The sequence below is a fragment of the Procambarus clarkii genome, chromosome 11, assembly GCF_040958095.1.
Source record: "Procambarus clarkii isolate CNS0578487 chromosome 11, FALCON_Pclarkii_2.0, whole genome shotgun sequence".
In the NCBI taxonomy this organism is placed as follows: domain Eukaryota; kingdom Metazoa; phylum Arthropoda; class Malacostraca; order Decapoda; family Cambaridae; genus Procambarus; species Procambarus clarkii.
In genome coordinates, this window is record NC_091160.1 from 19,940,869 (window position 1) to 19,960,685 (window position 19,817).

A 19,817-nucleotide genomic window follows, 5' to 3' on the forward strand; every position below is an offset into this window, starting at 1 on the left:
GATGGTATGGGCTGGAAACCTTATGAGTTATTCCATGTTCCTTACAAAATTGCTCGAAAACATCAGACTTAAAATTAGTACCATTGTCAGTTTGCACGACCCGAGGCAGTCCAAAAGTGGAAAAAAATTGCAACATACGAGCAACAACAGTTTTTGCTCGGATGTTCCTTACAGCAAAAGCCTCTGGGTAACGAGTAGTGATACACATCATCGTGATTAGGTAAATATTACCAGACTTAGTTCTAGGTAATGGTCCAACACAGTCCATTACCACATGAGAAAATGGTTCCTCTGGCACGACAATAGGCCTTAGAGGAGCTTTAGGTGGAGTCTGGTTTGGTTTCCCAACCAGTTGACAAACAATACACGCATTACAAAATTTTGCCACATCGCTTTTCAGCTTGGGCCAGAAAAAATACTTTAAAATTTTGTGATACGTAATATTAATACCTTGATGTCCCCCCATAGGATCATCATGAGCAGCTGCCAAAACTCTTTCTCTATAGCAGGTCGGCAACATAACCTGGTGGACTACCTCCCACTCATTTGACAAGGGAGCACTCTGTGGTCTCCATTTTCTCATCAAAATCCGATCATTGTAGTAGTACCCAGTTGCTGCGTCTACAATTTCCTCCATAGAGACGGCTGTTTCATGACAATCTGCAAGAGTGGGGTCAGCTTTCTGTAACTCACTCAAGGAGGCATCTAGGCCTTGGTCAGATGCCATTGGCCGAGGCTCAACAGTGTTCTCCACCTCCCCACTACTCTCAGTAGATGGCGGTGGCAGGCTCTCCACAATGTCCTCGGCCACGTCATCGAGTCGGGCCATGAATGTGTCCGCGAGGTCCACTTGGTTTTCACCACTCGGAAAGCTCCTCGTGACCTCGGGATTTACCACCTTGGCAAGCACAGGGCTGCCCTTACATTTAAGTCCCATAGACCTGGTCACCGCGCACGCAGGGTACACAACATTATCCTCTGCGGCGGGTAGATCCAGGCAAACCTTAGGGGTAGGCAACCTAATAGGCAGTCTGGAGTCCCCTACCTTATCCCCTGCTAAATCATTACCAACTATTACATCAACATTAGGGAAAGGTAGGTATGGAGTGACTCCGACTGTACAAACACCCTTGTGGAAATCAGATTCCAGGGTAACCTTATGGAGGGGTACTGCCCGAGTATCACTAGTGACACCCTCGACCAGTACCACCACTCCAGTGTCGAGAGTGTTGGCACCTTGCAACGCACTCTCTAAAATTAAAGTCTGGATGGCACCGGTGTCTCGGAAGATCACCACGTCCTTCCAGGAAGAACCCTCAGACAAAAGTAGTCTCCCTTTCGATAAGAATGGGGTAAGCAAGTCCAACCACTGTGGGTTGGAGGTCTTACTCCCTAACCCTTCTGAAAGCCTCAAGCCCTGTGTCACAACTAGAGCATTGGGTCTTTTTTCAGGGTGCAGTTGCCAACAACGGCTAATAGTGTGGTTTGGACGATTACAGTGACCACAAAAACGTCGGGGAGAAGAGACATTACTAACAGAATTACCCTTCGGTTCACCTTTAGGTGCCGTTGGGCTAGACACTTTAACAGGGTTAGTTATGTCTGAAACAGAAGGTGCATTAGGTAAAGGGTTAGAATGAGCTGGTCTGGACTGGCTGTGGGTATAAGGTTTGCTACTCTGTGGGGTATAATTATTTTTATTGGGCCTTTTGCCCGCCAATTGGTAGTTTTCTGCCAACTTGGCCAAATCCCCTATTTTAGAATTTAACTCTATCCTTCCTCTAATATACTGGGAAACATTCTCTGGCATAATATCTATAAAATGCTCCATTAAAATTAAGTTCCTGAGAGCCTCGTATGTTTCGGCTTTCGCCGAGTGAATCCATCTATCAAATAATCGAACTTGATCATTCACAAATTCAGTGAGCGGTTGGTTGTGAGTAGGCCTAAGGTTACGATAAACTTGGCGGTGAGCTTCAGGAGTAATTTCATATGCCTGCAAAATACATTCCCTGACTTTATCATATTCGAAACACTCGTCGTCAGGCATGTTTATAAAAATATCTTGTGCTTTACCCCTAAGTCTTCCCTGTAGGATTTTCACCCACTCTTCCTTTGGCCAGTTCATGGACGTGGCCACTCTCTGAAAATGGTTGAAAAACCTTTCAGGGTCAGACTCGGAAAATTCAGGCAAATTATGCTTTTTCTCATAATGCCTGGGGTTTGAATCCCCGGCAGGTGGAGGTCCAGTGGCATTCGCTCTAATTCTAGCCTCCTCGGTTTTGAGTTTTTGCTCCTCTAATTTTATTTTTGCTAACTCTAAAGCTAATTCACTTTCCCTATGAGTTGCACTTTCTGCTTGGCTAGGCTGGCATAAAGGTGTATCACTTGCCAATAGTTGTTCATCAATACAATGTTGTAATATTTCATTCACCAAAGTCCACTTTTTATCTGCCACATTTAATTCTAGGCCAAATTCCTGGCCTAACAATACTAAATTAGACTTTTTAAGTTTCTTTATCTCTACCACTGAAGGCTCCCTTGCCAGTTTCTGCATTTCAGAAGACATCACTAATAATTTTAGCTCCCAGCCAAAGAAAAAATTAAAAAATAAAAATTGGAAAAAAACAAAAATTTGCACGGCCCCTAACACAAGGCCACACTAACCTTAATCGTGAAGGGATCCAGCTGGGTGTCCAGTCAGTGCAAGAATGTCCTTTGCTAGATGAGCTGGACCCTAGGCTAGCACACAACCGTTCTGCGGAAATAAAAAATTTTAATTTTGGCACTCAAGAATCTAATTTTTTACACTTATAATGTTCCTCGCGGACTGGCCAACCACTTGTTACAACTGATATGAGTGGGACTCTATGGGGTACTGGTACTATTAAGGGGTATAGGTAGTTAGAAGACAGGAGTATCAAATATGGGAGAGCTAAAAGGCCCGGCCCCCAAAATAAACTATCCACAGTAGTAATAACTTGCTACAAGACCAAATATGTTAGTCTAAGGGTTGATCACTGCGCTCCCACCTTGGAAGAAGAGATACTCTGTAATTCATGTACTTATTTATTAACCCGTTAACAACCCCCCATATACACTCACACCAATAACAATAATAATAATAACTTTACCACACTATCTTACGTTAAAAGCCTTGGTCCACGTAGGCAGGATACAAGGTTTACACTAATAACAAGCTAGGGTAAAGTACTACTGGATAAGCACTGAAGCTGGATGCAGCTTAGGGTAGTGAAACCACGTGGGACCCTAATACAAAACACAACACTTAGGGGTACCCAAACACTGGCAAAATACTATCCCCAGGTCTCACCAATCGTTACTACCAGAGTAGGCACACTCACTAATGCCCTGTACTTAGCTTAAGGATACAGGAACTTCAGGTAAGGGAAATAAGTAAGAGGAGAAGGAAGGAGAGTAGGGGAGCAGCCACAGAGTAGGTCTTATCCACACACACCAGCCAGAGAGAAGACCGAGCTAGCCACCAGCTGCCTCCCTCATGTCGTGGTGCCGGGAGGAGCCTAATTGATCGTGCAGCTAAGCACATTAAAGATCTTCCCCTATGCAACGTATTGTTACTTTATGAATGATTAGAAAGTATTAGTAAGCAAAGTTGGTGCCTATGTTATTATTTAATAATCAACCCCCAGCTCAGTCTTTAAATGCTCTTTGAGAAACAATAATAGTCTTACGTCTGGCAGGGAAGATGCAAACAATTGACATTCTAGATGCCCAACTGTGCTACCAGGAAGTTTAATAGCTCAATTTTGACCTCTGGTTTCCACTGGAGAACCCAGGGTCGTAACACTGACATGATAGAGGTTTACAAGTGGGTGAATGGACATAACAAAGGGGATATTAATAGGGTATTCAAAGTATCAACACAAGACAGAACGCGAAACAATGGGTATAAATTGGATAAGTTTAGATTTAGGAAAGACTTGGGTAAATACTGGTTCAGTAACAGGGTTGTTGATTTGTGGAACCAATTGCCGCGTAACATTGTGGAGGTGGGGTCCCTCGATTGTTTCAAGCATGGGTTGGACATGTATATGAGTGGGATTGGGTGGTTATAAATAGGAGCTGCCTCGTATGGGCCAATAGGCCTTCTGCAGTTGCCTTTGTTCTTATGTTCTTACTACTCATCTCCTTGTTATTATCTGTTATTTGACCTGTCTCAGTTTTTAATGGACCTATCCTTTCGATATAACTGAAAAAAAACTTTAGGATTTGACTTTGCTTGCTCTGCTATGCGAACTTCATAGTTTCTTTTTGCTTTCCTAATCTCTGTTTTAACATTTCTAACCAGTTGTATGAATTCCTGTTCTAAAGTGACTTCCTCATTCTTAATCCTTTTGTACCAAGCTCTTTTTTTACCTATAAGGTTCTTCAAATTCTTTGTTACCCACTTTGGGTCATTAGTATTCGATCTATTCAATTTATATGGTATACTTCGTTCCTGTGCTTTGTTTATAATATTCTTAAATAAGTTATATATTAAATCCACATCGAAATCCCCTATTACGTCACCCATCGCTGGGTTCCTGTCTTGCTCCAAGACCGGCCCACACCCCATACCCAAGACTTTCCAATCTATTTGACCCAAAAAATTTCTTAGGCTATTAAAATCAGCTTTTCGAAAATTTTGCACTTTAACAGAATTTTCTCCTACAGGTCTATTCCATTCTATGCTAAATCTGATTTCTTTGTGATTACTGTTCCCTAACTCACTCCCTATTTCGATGTCATTAATTTGTGTTTCGCTGTTAGTTAACACTAAATCTAAAATATTATTTTCCCGCGTTGGTTCCTTAATGTGTTGCGTAAGAAAGCAATCGTTAATTAATTCTAGAAAATCTTATAGATAACCGAAGTATGTGGAGTGGTTAGGAGGGACCTACATGCAAACAATGTGCACAAAGATAATATACAACTCATCACAGAAATCCTACCTTTAGGAAAAGAAGCAAAATAGTCAAGGTCTGTCAATAAAATTAAATTTATACAAAGTCACATTGGCTTAGATGGTGATGAAAAGGCAGACTCACAATCAAAACCTGCCACTGCTCTACCTATTGTACAGGTTCAAATACCTCCACATTTTTTCAGATTAAGGAATAAATCAAAAAGAAAATACTCCCAACAATCAAAACTTACCACAGTGTCAAAGTAGCGGAAGGATGATCCACTGCAATATTGTATAAACTGGGTACTTCTCTTCCAAGCCTGGCAAAAAGATATCCAGAGAGATTGTAGTAGTCATACAGACTTGGTTTCAAGTGCTGCTGGGTAGTAAAAGGGTAATAAATAGTAGTAGAGTGTCATATCATTGGAACAGATGCAGAGGCGCAACTATTGCATTACATGCTGGAATGTGAATAAACCCTGCGTATCAAACTCAACATCAAGTCTAACGAGATCATCTGCATAAGATGCAAATCCACAGTGATTACAATGATTAGAACAACAGTAGAAGATTGAGGACACTTGTAAACATTGTGCATCTATTTCCGAAAATGCTCTTAATACAAGACTTCTGTTTCCGCTCAAACAGAAGCGGAAACGAAACTGGGAAAAAGATGAAAACACCCCGTCCATTTAAAACTTTGACCTTAATATCACAGTAACAAGATTATCTAGGTGAATAACCTAACTCAGTTACGGGCTATATGGGCAACTCGTCATGAGTAGCTAAATCTAAAACTATAACGCTCGAAACAACATATATAGATACAAAAGAACATTAGGGAAATGCAGGATTAACGATTATGTTTTCATGTAAAACAAATCCACAAGGCCCGTGACGAGGATTCGAACCTGCGTCCAAAAGCATCCCAGACGCAGCCTTAATCGACTGAGCTACGACATGGTCAAAAGAGTTAAAACCGAAGTTCTATTATCATGTTATTGTGATTTCTGTTTGTAATGTTTTCATGTAATATGAACCGTCCTACATGGCAGGGATTTAAAACCTCCTTGCATAGACCGTATGGTTGGAGCGGGTTAGGAAATTCGAAACAATCTTCGAATTTGGCCATCTGACAGATCACAAAATAATAATAATAATGCAAGATAAACTTTATTATATAATAAATTTATTGTTGTTTTCAGAAAATAGATACAAAATACAAGATTTAAAGTCCGCTGGATGATATTAAGGCATTTATCTTAGAGCTCAGTGCAGGGACTGATACCTCAAAGAGATTCCACGAATTCCTTGGCTGGACAGTGTCCATATCTAGATCCCTAGAATTCCCATTGTCCTCGGTAGATTTCTTTGTGAGTCGAAGGAACTTCAAGAACACTAGAGGCGACTTCAGGTACTCTAATTTTGCTTGATGCTTTTCCTTGAGTTTTGAGACGACTGGTTGGGATGTCAGTTGGAACTCGGGGTCTGCTGGGTGCCACGACATGTAAGGCTCAAGTGCAATAGGCTGCGACGAAATGTGCAGCTCTGGAACTTTTGTCTGTAATGACTCTGCGGCGTGAAGGAGTGAAGACATTCCGGAATCCTGGATTCTCCTTGTGAATCGAAGGAGCTTTATCAAGAGCGCTGGAGGCGTCTTCAGGTACTCTAATTTTGCTTGATGATTTTCCTTGAGTTTTGAGACGAATGGTTGGGATGTCAGTTGGAACTCTGGGTCTGCTGGGTGCCACGACATGTAAGGCTCTAGTTCAATTGGTTGTGACGAAATGTGCAGCCCACTCCCTGCCTCTGCGGTGTCAGGGAGTGAAGACATTCTGGAATTCTGGATTCCCTGGTGAACTGGGAAGGCGAAGCAGACATCCACCAGGACCAAGAGTAGGAGGACCTTCATCCTTGCTGCTTGTAGTGAAGACGGCAATCATATGGTACCAACATCCGCCTTTCATGCATATATTACCCGCTGTTCACCTGAAGTTTGGGTGAGGTGGAACCCTCTATGTTGTTGTTGTTTCAGATTTAGCTACTCAGAACGAAGTGTCCGTACACAGCAGTAGCAGGAGCCACCCACATCTTCACAGACGGATCGGTGGACATAGAATATGAGAGTGCTGGCGCTGCTCTTTGCACGACCAGCGTACAGGCACATTGGAGACTGGGAGGACTAGTATCACCAACCCAAACTGAGCTGTTTGCCATACAACAGGCATTCGCATATGTGATTGCACAAAACACTCAAAATGCAATCATACACACAGACTCAAAAGCTGCACTTCTAATACTAGGACAAAAACAGTGGAAAGATAATGTGGAAATAATTACCACCATTTTGTATCTTGGAGCAGTCGCTAAAGGCAAAGGACTCAACATAACTTTAAACTGGATCCCATCCCATATTGGAATCCCATTAAATGAAAAAGCTGATGAAATTGCTAAATTGGCAACTCGTCCTCCAGTGATACATAAAACAATTCAACCCAGCCTAGAGAACATAAAAAACATCATCACCAAAAAACTCTCACATCTCAACAAAGCCTACCTACACCAGAGAATAGCTGAAGGTTCGCCATCTGTAACATGGTATCTTCAGGCAATCAAATTAGAAAGGTTAAATATCCCAAAAGGAATCCACAGGGAAATAGCAGTTAGGTTATATAGACTACGTCTAGGTTACAGATGCAACTGGGAGATTGGTGAACCCCGACAGAGAGAGTGCATCTTCTGCCAAACTGTTATGATCTGGGAGTTATGATTAGTAAGAATTTAAAACAAAAGGATCAATGCATAAATGTTCGTAATAAGGCAAATCGGACACTTGGATTTATTAATCGCAGCGTTAGTAACAAGACACCTGGTGTGGTTCTCAAGCTATATCTTGCTCTAGTTAGGCCCCATTTAGATTATGCAGTTCAGTTTTGGTCGCCATATTATAGAATGGATATAAATGGTCCAGCGTAGGATGACTAAGTTAATTCCCCAATATTAGAAATCTTTCATATGAAGAAAGATTAACAAAGCTTAAGTTGCATTCACTGGAAAGGCGAAGAGATAGGGGTGACATGATAGAGGTTTACAAGTGGGTGAATGGACATAACAAAGGGGATATTAATAGGGTATTAAAAGTATCAACACAAGACAGAACACGAAACAATGGGTATAAATTGGATAAGTTTAGATTTAGGAAAGACTTGGGTAAATACTGGTTCAGTAACAGGGTTGTTGATTTGTGGAACCAATTGCCACGTAACATTGTGGAGGTGGGGTCCCTCGATTGTTTCAAGCATGGGTTGGACATGTATATGAGTGGGATTGGGTGGTTATAAATAGGAGCTGCCTCGTATGGGCCAATAGGCCTTCTGCAGTTTCCTTTGTTCTTATGTTCTTACTACTCATCTCCTTGTTATTATCTGTTATTTGACCTGTCTCAGTTTTTAATGGACCTATCCTTTCGATATAACTGAAAAAAACCTTTAGGATTTGACTTTGCTTGCTCTGCTATGCGAACTTCATAGTTTCTTTTTGCTTTCCTAATCTCTGTTTTAACATTTCTAACCAGTTGTATGAATTCCTGTTCTAAAGTGACTTCCTCATTCTTAATCCTTTTGTACCAAGCTCTTTTTTTACCTATAAGGTTCTTCAAATTCTTTGTTACCCACTTTGGGTCATTAGTATTCGATCTATTCAATTTATATGGTATACTTCGTTCCTGTGCTTTGTTTATAATATTCTTAAATAAGTTATATATTAAATCCACATCGAAATCCCCTATTACGTCACCCATCGCTGGGTTCCTGTCTTGCTCCAAGACCGGCCCACACCCCATACCCAAGACTTTCCAATCTATTTGACCCAAAAAATTTCTTAGGCTATTAAAATCAGCTTTTCGAAAATTTTGCACTTTAACAGAATTTTCTCCTACAGGTCTATTCCATTCTATGCTAAATCTGATTTCTTTGTGATTACTGTTCCCTAACTCACTCCCTATTTCGATGTCATTAATTTGTGTTTCGCTGTTAGTTAACACTAAATCTAAAATATTATTTTCCCGCGTTGGTTCCTTAATGTGTTGCGTAAGAAAGCAATCGTTAATTAATTCTAGAAAATCTTATAGATAACCGAAGTATGTGGAGTGGTTAGGAGGGACCTACATGCAAACAATGTGCACAAAGATAATATACAACTCATCACAGAAATCCTACCTTTAGGAAAAGAAGCAAAATAGTCAAGGTCTGTCAATAAAATTAAATTTTATACAAAGTCACATTGGCTTAGATGGTGATGAAAAGGCAGACTCACAATCAAAACCTGCCACTGCTCTACCTATTGTACAGGTTCAAATACCTCCACATTTTTTCAGATTAAGGAATAAATCAAAAAGAAAATACTCCCAACAATCAAAACTTACCACAGTGTCAAAGTAGCGGAAGGATGATCCACTGCAATATTGTATAAACTGGGTACTTCTCTTCCAAGCCTGGCAAAAAGATATCCAGAGAGATTGTAGTAGTCATACAGACTTGGTTTCAAGTGCTGCTGGGTAGTAAAAGGGTAATAAATAGTAGTAGAGTGTCATATCATTGGAACAGATGCAGAGGCGCAACTATTGCATTACATGCTGGAATGTGAATAAACCCTGCGTATCAAACTCAACATCAATCTAACGAGATCATCTGCATAAGATGCAAATCCACAGTGATTACAATGATTAGAACAACAGTAGAAGATTGAGGACACTTGTAAACATTGTGCATCTATTTCCGAAAATGCTCTTAATACAAGACTTCTGTTTCCGCTCAAACAGAAGCGGAAACGAAACTGGGAAAAAGATGAAAACACCCCGTCCATTTAAAACTTTGACCTTAATATCACAGTAACAAGATTATCTAGGTGAATAACCTAACTCAGTTACGGGCTATATGGGCAACTCGTCATGAGTAGCTAAATCTAAAACTATAACGCTCGAAACAACATATATAGATACAAAAGAACATTAGGAAAATGCAGGATTAACGATTATGTTTTCATGTAAAACAAATCCACAAGGCCCGTGACGAGGATTCGAACCTGCGTCCAAAAGCATCCCAGACGCAGCCTTAATCGACTGAGCTACGACATGGTCAAAAGAGTTAAAACCGAAGTTCTATTATCATGTTATTGTGATTTCTGTTTGTAATGTTTTCATGTAATATGAACCGTCCTACATGGCAGGGATTTAAAACCTCCTTGCATAGACCGTATGGTTGGAGCGGGTTAGGAAATTCGAAACAATCTTCGAATTTGGCCATCTGACAGATCACAAAATAATAATAATAATGCAAGATAAACTTTATTATATAATAAATTTATTGTTGTTTTCAGAAAATAGATACAAAATACAAGATTTAAAGTCCGCTGGATGATATTAAGGCATTTATCTTAGAGCTCAGTGCTGGGGACTGATACCTCAAAGAGATTCCACGAATTCCTTGGCTGGACAGTGTCCATATCTAGATCCCTAGAATTCCCATTGTCCTCGGTAGATTTCTTTGTGAGTCGAAGGAACTTCAAGAACACTAGAGGCGACTTCAGGTACTCTAATATTGCTTGATGCTTTTCCTTGAGTTTTGAGACGACTGGTTGGGATGTCAGTTGGAACTCGGGGTCTGCTGGGTGCCACGACATGTAAGGCTCAAGTGCAATAGGCTGCGACGAAATGTGCAGCTCTGGAACTTTTGTCTGTAATGACTCTGCGGCGTGAAGGAGTGAAGACATTCCGGAATCCTGGATTCTCCTTGTGAATCGAAGGAGCTTTATCAAGAGCGCTGGAGGCGTCTTCAGGTACTCTAATTTTGCTTGATGATTTTCCTTGAGTTTTGAGACGAATGGTTGGGATGTCAGTTGGAACTCTGGGTCTGCTGGGTGCCACGACATGTAAGGCTCTAGTTCAATTGGTTGTGACGAAATGTGCAGCCCACTCCCTGCCTCTGCGGTGTCAGGGAGTGAAGACATTCTGGAATTCTGGATTCCCTGGTGAACTGGGAAGGCGAAGCAGACATCCACCAGGACCAAGAGTAGGAGGACCTTCATCCTTGCTGCTTGTAGTGAAGACGGCAATCATATGGTACCAACATCCGCCTTTCATGCATATATTACCCGCTGTTCACCTGAAGTTTGGGTGAGGTGGAACCCTCTATGTTGTTGTTGTTTCAGATTTAGCTACTCAGAACGAAGTGTCCGTACACAGCAGTAGCAGGAGCCACCCACATCTTCACAGACGGATCGGTGGACATAGAATATGAGAGTGCTGGCGCTGCTCTTTGCACGACCAGCGTACAGGCACATTGGAGACTGGGAGGACTAGTATCACCAACCCAAACTGAGCTGTTTGCCATACAACAGGCATTCGCATATGTGATTGCACAAAACACTCAAAATGCAATCATACACACAGACTCAAAAGCTGCACTTCTAATACTAGGACAAAAACAGTGGAAAGATAATGTGGAAATAATTACCACCATTTTGTATCTTGGAGCAGTCGCTAAAGGCAAAGGACTCAACATAACTTTAAACTGGATCCCATCCCATATTGGAATCCCATTAAATGAAAAAGCTGATGAAATTGCTAAATTGGCAACTCGTCATCCAGTGATACATAAAACAATTCAACCCAGCCTAGAGAACATAAAAAACATCATCACCAAAAAACTCTCACATCTCAACAAAGCCTACCTACACCAGAGAATAGCTGAAGGTTCGCCATCTGTAACATGGTATCTTCAGGCAATCAAATTAGAAAGGTTAAATATCCCAAAAGGAATCCACAGGGAAATAGCAGTTAGGTTATATAGACTACGTCTAGGTTACAGATGCAACTGGGAGATTGGTGAACCCCGACAGAGAGAGTGCATCTTCTGCCAAACTGTTATGATCTGGGAGTTATGATTAGTAAGAATTTAAAACAAAAGGATCAATGCATAAATGTTCGTAATAAGGCAAATCGGACACTTGGATTTATTAATCGCAGCGTTAGTAACAAGACACCTGGTGTGGTTCTCAAGCTATATCTTGCTCTAGTTAGGCCCCATTTAGATTATGCAGTTCAGTTTTGGTCGCCATATTATAGAATGGATATAAATGGTCCAGCGTAGGATGACTAAGTTAATTCCCCAAATTAGAAATCTTTCATATGAAGAAAGATTAACAAAGCTTAAGTTGCATTCACTGGAAAGGCGAAGAGTTAGGAGTGACATGATAGAGGTTTACAAGTGGGTGAATGGACATAACAAAGGGGATATTAATAGGGTATTCAAAGTATCAACACAAGACAGAACGCGAAAACAATGGGTATAAATTGGATAAGTTTAGATTTAGGAAAGACTTGGGTAAATACTGGTTCAGTAACAGGGTTGTTGATTTGTGGAACCAATTGCCGCGTAACATTGTGGAGGTGGGGTCCCTCGATTGTTTCAAGCATGGGTTGGACATGTATATGAGTGGGATTGGGTGGTTATAAATAGGAGCTGCCTCGTATGGGCCAATAGGCCTTCTGCAGTTGCCTTTGTTCTTATGTTCTTACTACTCATCTCCTTGTTATTATCTGTTATTTGACCTGTCTCAGTTTTTAATGGACCTATCCTTTCGATATAACTGAAAAAAAACTTTAGGATTTGACTTTGCTTGCTCTGCTATGCGAACTTCATAGTTTCTTTTTGCTTTCCTAATCTCTGTTTTAACATTTCTAACCAGTTGTATGAATTCCTGTTCTAAAGTGACTTCCTCATTCTTAATCCTTTTGTACCAAGCTCTTTTTTTACCTATAAGGTTCTTCAAATTCTTTGTTACCCACTTTGGGTCATTAGTATTCGATCTATTCAATTTATATGGTATACTTCGTTCCTGTGCTTTGTTTATAATATTCTTAAATAAGTTATATATTAAATCCACATCGAAATCCCCTATTACGTCACCCATCGCTGGGTTCCTGTCTTGCTCCAAGACCGGCCCACACCCCATACCCAAGACTTTCCAATCTATTTGACCCAAAAAATTTCTTAGGCTATTAAAATCAGCTTTTCGAAAATTTTGCACTTTAACAGAATTTTCTCCTACAGGTCTATTCCATTCTATGCTAAATCTGATTTCTTTGTGATTACTGTTCCCTAACTCACTCCCTATTTCGATGTCATTAATTTGTGTTTCGCTGTTAGTTAACACTAAATCTAAAATATTATTTTCCCGCGTTGGTTCCTTAATGTGTTGCGTAAGAAAGCAATCGTTAATTAATTCTAGAAAATCTTATAGATAACCGAAGTATGTGGAGTGGTTAGGAGGGACCTACATGCAAACAATGTGCACAAAGATAATATACAACTCATCACAGAAATCCTACCTTTAGGAAAAGAAGCAAAATAGTCAAGGTCTGTCAATAAAATTAAATTTTATACAAAGTCACATTGGCTTAGATGGTGATGAAAAGGCAGACTCACAATCAAAACCTGCCACTGCTCTACCTATTGTACAGGTTCAAATACCTCCACATTTTTTCAGATTAAGGAATAAATCAAAAAGAAAATACTCCCAACAATCAAAACTTACCACAGTGTCAAAGTAGCGGAAGGATGATCCACTGCAATATTGTATAAACTGGGTACTTCTCTTCCAAGCCTGGCAAAAAGATATCCAGAGAGATTGTAGTAGTCATACAGACTTGGTTTCAAGTGCTGCTGGGTAGTAAAAGGGTAATAAATAGTAGTAGAGTGTCATATCATTGGAACAGATGCAGAGGCGCAACTATTGCATTACATGCTGGAATGTGAATAAACCCTGCGTATCAAACTCAACATCAATCTAACGAGATCATCTGCATAAGATGCAAATCCACAGTGATTACAATGATTAGAACAACAGTAGAAGATTGAGGACACTTGTAAACATTGTGCATCTATTTCCGAAAATGCTCTTAATACAAGACTTCTGTTTCCGCTCAAACAGAAGCGGAAACGAAACTGGGAAAAAGATGAAAACACCCCGTCCATTTAAAACTTTGACCTTAATATCACAGTAACAAGATTATCTAGGTGAATAACCTAACTCAGTTACGGGCTATATGGGCAACTCGTCATGAGTAGCTAAATCTAAAACTATAACGCTCGAAACAACATATATAGATACAAAAGAACATTAGGGAAATGCAGGATTAACGATTATGTTTTCATGTAAAACAAATCCACAAGGCCCGTGACGAGGATTCGAACCTGCGTCCAAAAGCATCCCAGACGCAGCCTTAATCGACTGAGCTACGACATGGTCAAAAGAGTTAAAACCGAAGTTCTATTATCATGTTATTGTGATTTCTGTTTGTAATGTTTTCATGTAATATGAACCGTCCTACATGGCAGGGATTTAAAACCTCCTTGCATAGACCGTATGGTTGGAGCGGGTTAGGAAATTCGAAACAATCTTCGAATTTGGCCATCTGACAGATCACAAAATAATAATAATAATGCAAGATAAACTTTATTATATAATAAATTTATTGTTGTTTTCAGAAAATAGATACAAAATACAAGATTTAAAGTCCGCTGGATGATATTAAGGCATTTATCTTAGAGCTCAGTGCTGGGGACTGATACCTCAAAGAGATTCCACGAATTCCTTGGCTGGACAGTGTCCATATCTAGATCCCTAGAATTCCCATTGTCCTCGGTAGATTTCTTTGTGAGTCGAAGGAACTTCAAGAACACTAGAGGCGACTTCAGGTACTCTAATATTGCTTGATGCTTTTCCTTGAGTTTTGAGACGACTGGTTGGGATGTCAGTTGGAACTCGGGGTCTGCTGGGTGCCACGACATGTAAGGCTCAAGTGCAATAGGCTGCGACGAAATGTGCAGCTCTGGAACTTTTGTCTGTAATGACTCTGCGGCGTGAAGGAGTGAAGACATTCCGGAATCCTGGATTCTCCTTGTGAATCGAAGGAGCTTTATCAAGAGCGCTGGAGGCGTCTTCAGGTACTCTAATTTTGCTTGATGATTTTCCTTGAGTTTTGAGACGAATGGTTGGGATGTCAGTTGGAACTCTGGGTCTGCTGGGTGCCACGACATGTAAGGCTCTAGTTCAATTGGTTGTGACGAAATGTGCAGCCCACTCCCTGCCTCTGCGGTGTCAGGGAGTGAAGACATTCTGGAATTCTGGATTCCCTGGTGAACTGGGAAGGCGAAGCAGACATCCACCAGGACCAAGAGTAGGAGGACCTTCATCCTTGCTGCTTGTAGTGAAGACGGCAATCATATGGTACCAACATCCGCCTTTCATGCATATATTACCCGCTGTTCACCTGAAGTTTGGGTGAGGTGGAACCCTCTATGTTGTTGTTGTTTCAGATTTAGCTACTCAGAACGAAGTGTCCGTACACAGCAGTAGCAGGAGCCACCCACATCTTCACAGACGGATCGGTGGACATAGAATATGAGAGTGCTGGCGCTGCTCTTTGCACGACCAGCGTACAGGCACATTGGAGACTGGGAGGACTAGTATCACCAACCCAAACTGAGCTGTTTGCCATACAACAGGCATTCGCATATGTGATTGCACAAAACACTCAAAATGCAATCATACACACAGACTCAAAAGCTGCACTTCTAATACTAGGACAAAAACAGTGGAAAGATAATGTGGAAATAATTACCACCATTTTGTATCTTGGAGCAGTCGCTAAAGGCAAAGGACTCAACATAACTTTAAACTGGATCCCATCCCATATTGGAATCCCATTAAATGAAAAAGCTGATGAAATTGCTAAATTGGCAACTCGTCATCCAGTGATACATAAAACAATTCAACCCAGCCTAGAGAACATAAAAAACATCATCACCAAAAAACTCTCACATCTCAACAAAGCCTACCTACACCAGAGAATAGCTGAAGGTTCGCCATCTGTAACATGGTATCTTCAGGCAATCAAATTAGAAAGGTTAAATATCCCAAAAGGAATCCACAGGGAAATAGCAGTTAGGTTATATAGACTACGTCTAGGTTACAGATGCAACTGGGAGATTGGTGAACCCCGACAGAGAGAGTGCATCTTCTGCCAAACTGTTATGATCTGGGAGTTATGATTAGTAAGAATTTAAAACAAAAGGATCAATGCATAAATGTTCGTAATAAGGCAAATCGGACACTTGGATTTATTAATCGCAGCGTTAGTAACAAGACACCTGGTGTGGTTCTCAAGCTATATCTTGCTCTAGTTAGGCCCCATTTAGATTATGCAGTTCAGTTTTGGTCGCCATATTATAGAATGGATATAAATGGTCCAGCGTAGGATGACTAAGTTAATTCCCCAAATTAGAAATCTTTCATATGAAGAAAGATTAACAAAGCTTAAGTTGCATTCACTGGAAAGGCGAAGAGTTAGGAGTGACATGATAGAGGTTTACAAGTGGGTGAATGGACATAACAAAGGGGATATTAATAGGGTATTCAAAGTATCAACACAAGACAGAACGCGAAACAATGGGTATAAATTGGATAAGTTTAGATTTAGGAAAGACTTGGGTAAATACTGGTTCAGTAACAGGGTTGTTGATTTGTGGAACCAATTGCCGCGTAACATTGTGGAGGTGGGGTCCCTCGATTGTTTCAAGCATGGGTTGGACATGTATATGAGTGGGATTGGGTGGTTATAAATAGGAGCTGCCTCGTATGGGCCAATAGGCCTTCTGCAGTTGCCTTTGTTCTTATGTTCTTACTACTCATCTCCTTGTTATTATCTGTTATTTGACCTGTCTCAGTTTTTAATGGACCTATCCTTTCGATATAACTGAAAAAAACCTTTAGGATTTGACTTTGCTTGCTCTGCTATGCGAACTTCATAGTTTCTTTTTGCTTTCCTAATCTCTGTTTTAACATTTCTAACCAGTTGTATGAATTCCTGTTCTAAAGTGACTTCCTCATTCTTAATCCTTTTGTACCAAGCTCTTTTTTTACCTATAAGGTTCTTCAAATTCTTTGTTACCCACTTTGGGTCATTAGTATTCGATCTATTCAATTTATATGGTATACTTCGTTCCTGTGCTTTGTTTATAATATTCTTAAATAAGTTATATATTAAATCCACATCGAAATCCCCTATTACGTCACCCATCGCTGGGTTCCTGTCTTGCTCCAAGACCGGCCCACACCCCATACCCAAGACTTTCCAATCTATTTGACCCAAAAAATTTCTTAGGCTATTAAAATCAGCTTTTCGAAAATTTTGCACTTTAACAGAATTTTCTCCTACAGGTCTATTCCATTCTATGCTAAATCTGATTTCTTTGTGATTACTGTTCCCTAACTCACTCCCTATTTCGATGTCATTAATTTGTGTTTCGCTGTTAGTTAACACTAAATCTAAAATATTATTTTCCCGCGTTGGTTCCTTAATGTGTTGCGTAAGAAAGCAATCGTTAATTAATTCTAGAAAATCTTATAGATAACCGAAGTATGTGGAGTGGTTAGGAGGGACCTACATGCAAACAATGTGCACAAAGATAATATACAACTCATCACAGAAATCCTACCTTTAGGAAAAGAAGCAAAATAGTCAAGGTCTGTCAATAAAATTAAATTTTATACAAAGTCACATTGGCTTAGATGGTGATGAAAAGGCAGACTCACAATCAAAACCTGCCACTGCTCTACCTATTGTACAGGTTCAAATACCTCCACATTTTTTCAGATTAAGGAATAAATCAAAAAGAAAATACTCCCAACAATCAAAACTTACCACAGTGTCAAAGTAGCGGAAGGATGATCCACTGCAATATTGTATAAACTGGGTACTTCTCTTCCAAGCCTGGCAAAAAGATATCCAGAGAGATTGTAGTAGTCATACAGACTTGGTTTCAAGTGCTGCTGGGTAGTAAAAGGGTAATAAATAGTAGTAGAGTGTCATATCATTGGAACAGATGCAGAGGCGCAACTATTGCATTACATGCTGGAATGTGAATAAACCCTGCGTATCAAACTCAACATCAATCTAACGAGATCATCTGCATAAGATGCAAATCCACAGTGATTACAATGATTAGAACAACAGTAGAAGATTGAGGACACTTGTAAACATTGTGCATCTATTTCCGAAAATGCTCTTAATACAAGACTTCTGTTTCCGCTCAAACAGAAGCGGAAACGAAACTGGGAAAAAGATGAAAACACCCCGTCCATTTAAAACTTTGACCTTAATATCACAGTAACAAGATTATCTAGGTGAATAACCTAACTCAGTTACGGGCTATATGGGCAACTCGTCATGAGTAGCTAAATCTAAAACTATAACGCTCGAAACAACATATATAGATACAAAAGAACATTAGGAAAATGCAGGATTAACGATTATGTTTTCATGTAAAACAAATCCACAAGGCCCGTGACGAGGATTCGAACCTGCGTCCAAAAGCATCCCAGACGCAGCCTTAATCGACTGAGCTACGACATGGTCAAAAGAGTTAAAACCGAAGTTCTATTATCATGTTATTGTGATTTCTGTTTGTAATGTTTTCATGTAATATGAACCGTCCTACATGGCAGGGATTTAAAACCTCCTTGCATAGACCGTATGGTTGGAGCGGGTTAGGAAATTCGAAACAATCTTCGAATTTGGCCATCTGACAGATCACAAAATAATAATAATAATGCAAGATAAACTTTATTATATAATAAATTTATTGTTGTTTTCAGAAAATAGATACAAAATACAAGATTTAAAGTCCGCTGGATGATATTAAGGCATTTATCTTAGAGCTCAGTGCTGGGGACTGATACCTCAAAGAGATTCCACGAATTCCTTGGCTGGACAGTGTCCATATCTAGATCCCTAGAATTCCCATTGTCCTCGGTAGATTTCTTTGTGAGTCGAAGGAACTTCAAGAACACTAGAGGCGACTTCAGGTACTCTAATTTTGCTTGATGCTTTTCCTTGAGTTTTGAGACGACTGGTTGGGATGTCAGTTGGAACTCGGGGTCTGCTGGGTGCCACGACATGTAAGGCTCAAGTGCAATAGGCTGCGACGAAATGTGCAGCTCTGGAACTTTTGTCTGTAATGACTCTGCGGCGTGAAGGAGTGAAGACATTCCGGAATCCTGGATTCTCCTTGTGAATCGAAGGAGCTTTATCAAGAGCGCTGGAGGCGTCTTCAGGTACTCTAATTTTGCTTGATGCTTTTCCTTGAGTTTTGAGACGAATGGTTGGGATGTCAGTTGGAACTCTGGGTCTGCTGGGTGCCACGACATGTAAGGCTCTAGTTCAATTGGTTGTGACGAAATGTGCAGCCCACTCCCTGCCTCTGCGGTGTCAGGGAGTGAAGACATTCTGGAATTCTGGATTCCCTGGTGAACTGGGAAGGCGAAGCAGACATCCACCAGGACCAAGAGTAGGAGGACCTTCATCCTTGCTGCTTGTAGTGAAGACGGCAATCATATGGTACCAACATCCGCCTTTCATGCATATATTACCCGCTGTTCACCTGAAGTTTGGGTGAGGTGGAACCCTCTATGTTGTTGTTGTTTCAGATTTAGCTACTCAGAACGAAGTGTCCGTACACAGCAGTAGCAGGAGCCACCCACATCTTCACAGACGGATCGGTGGACATAGAATATGAGAGTGCTGGCGCTGCTCTTTGCACGACCAGCGTACAGGCACATTGGAGACTGGGAGGACTAGTATCACCAACCCAAACTGAGCTGTTTGCCATACAACAGGCATTCGCATATGTGATTGCACAAAACACTCAAAATGCAATCATACACACAGACTCAAAAGCTGCACTTCTAATACTAGGACAAAAACAGTGGAAAGATAATGTGGAAATAATTACCACCATTTTGTATCTTGGAGCAGTCGCTAAAGGCA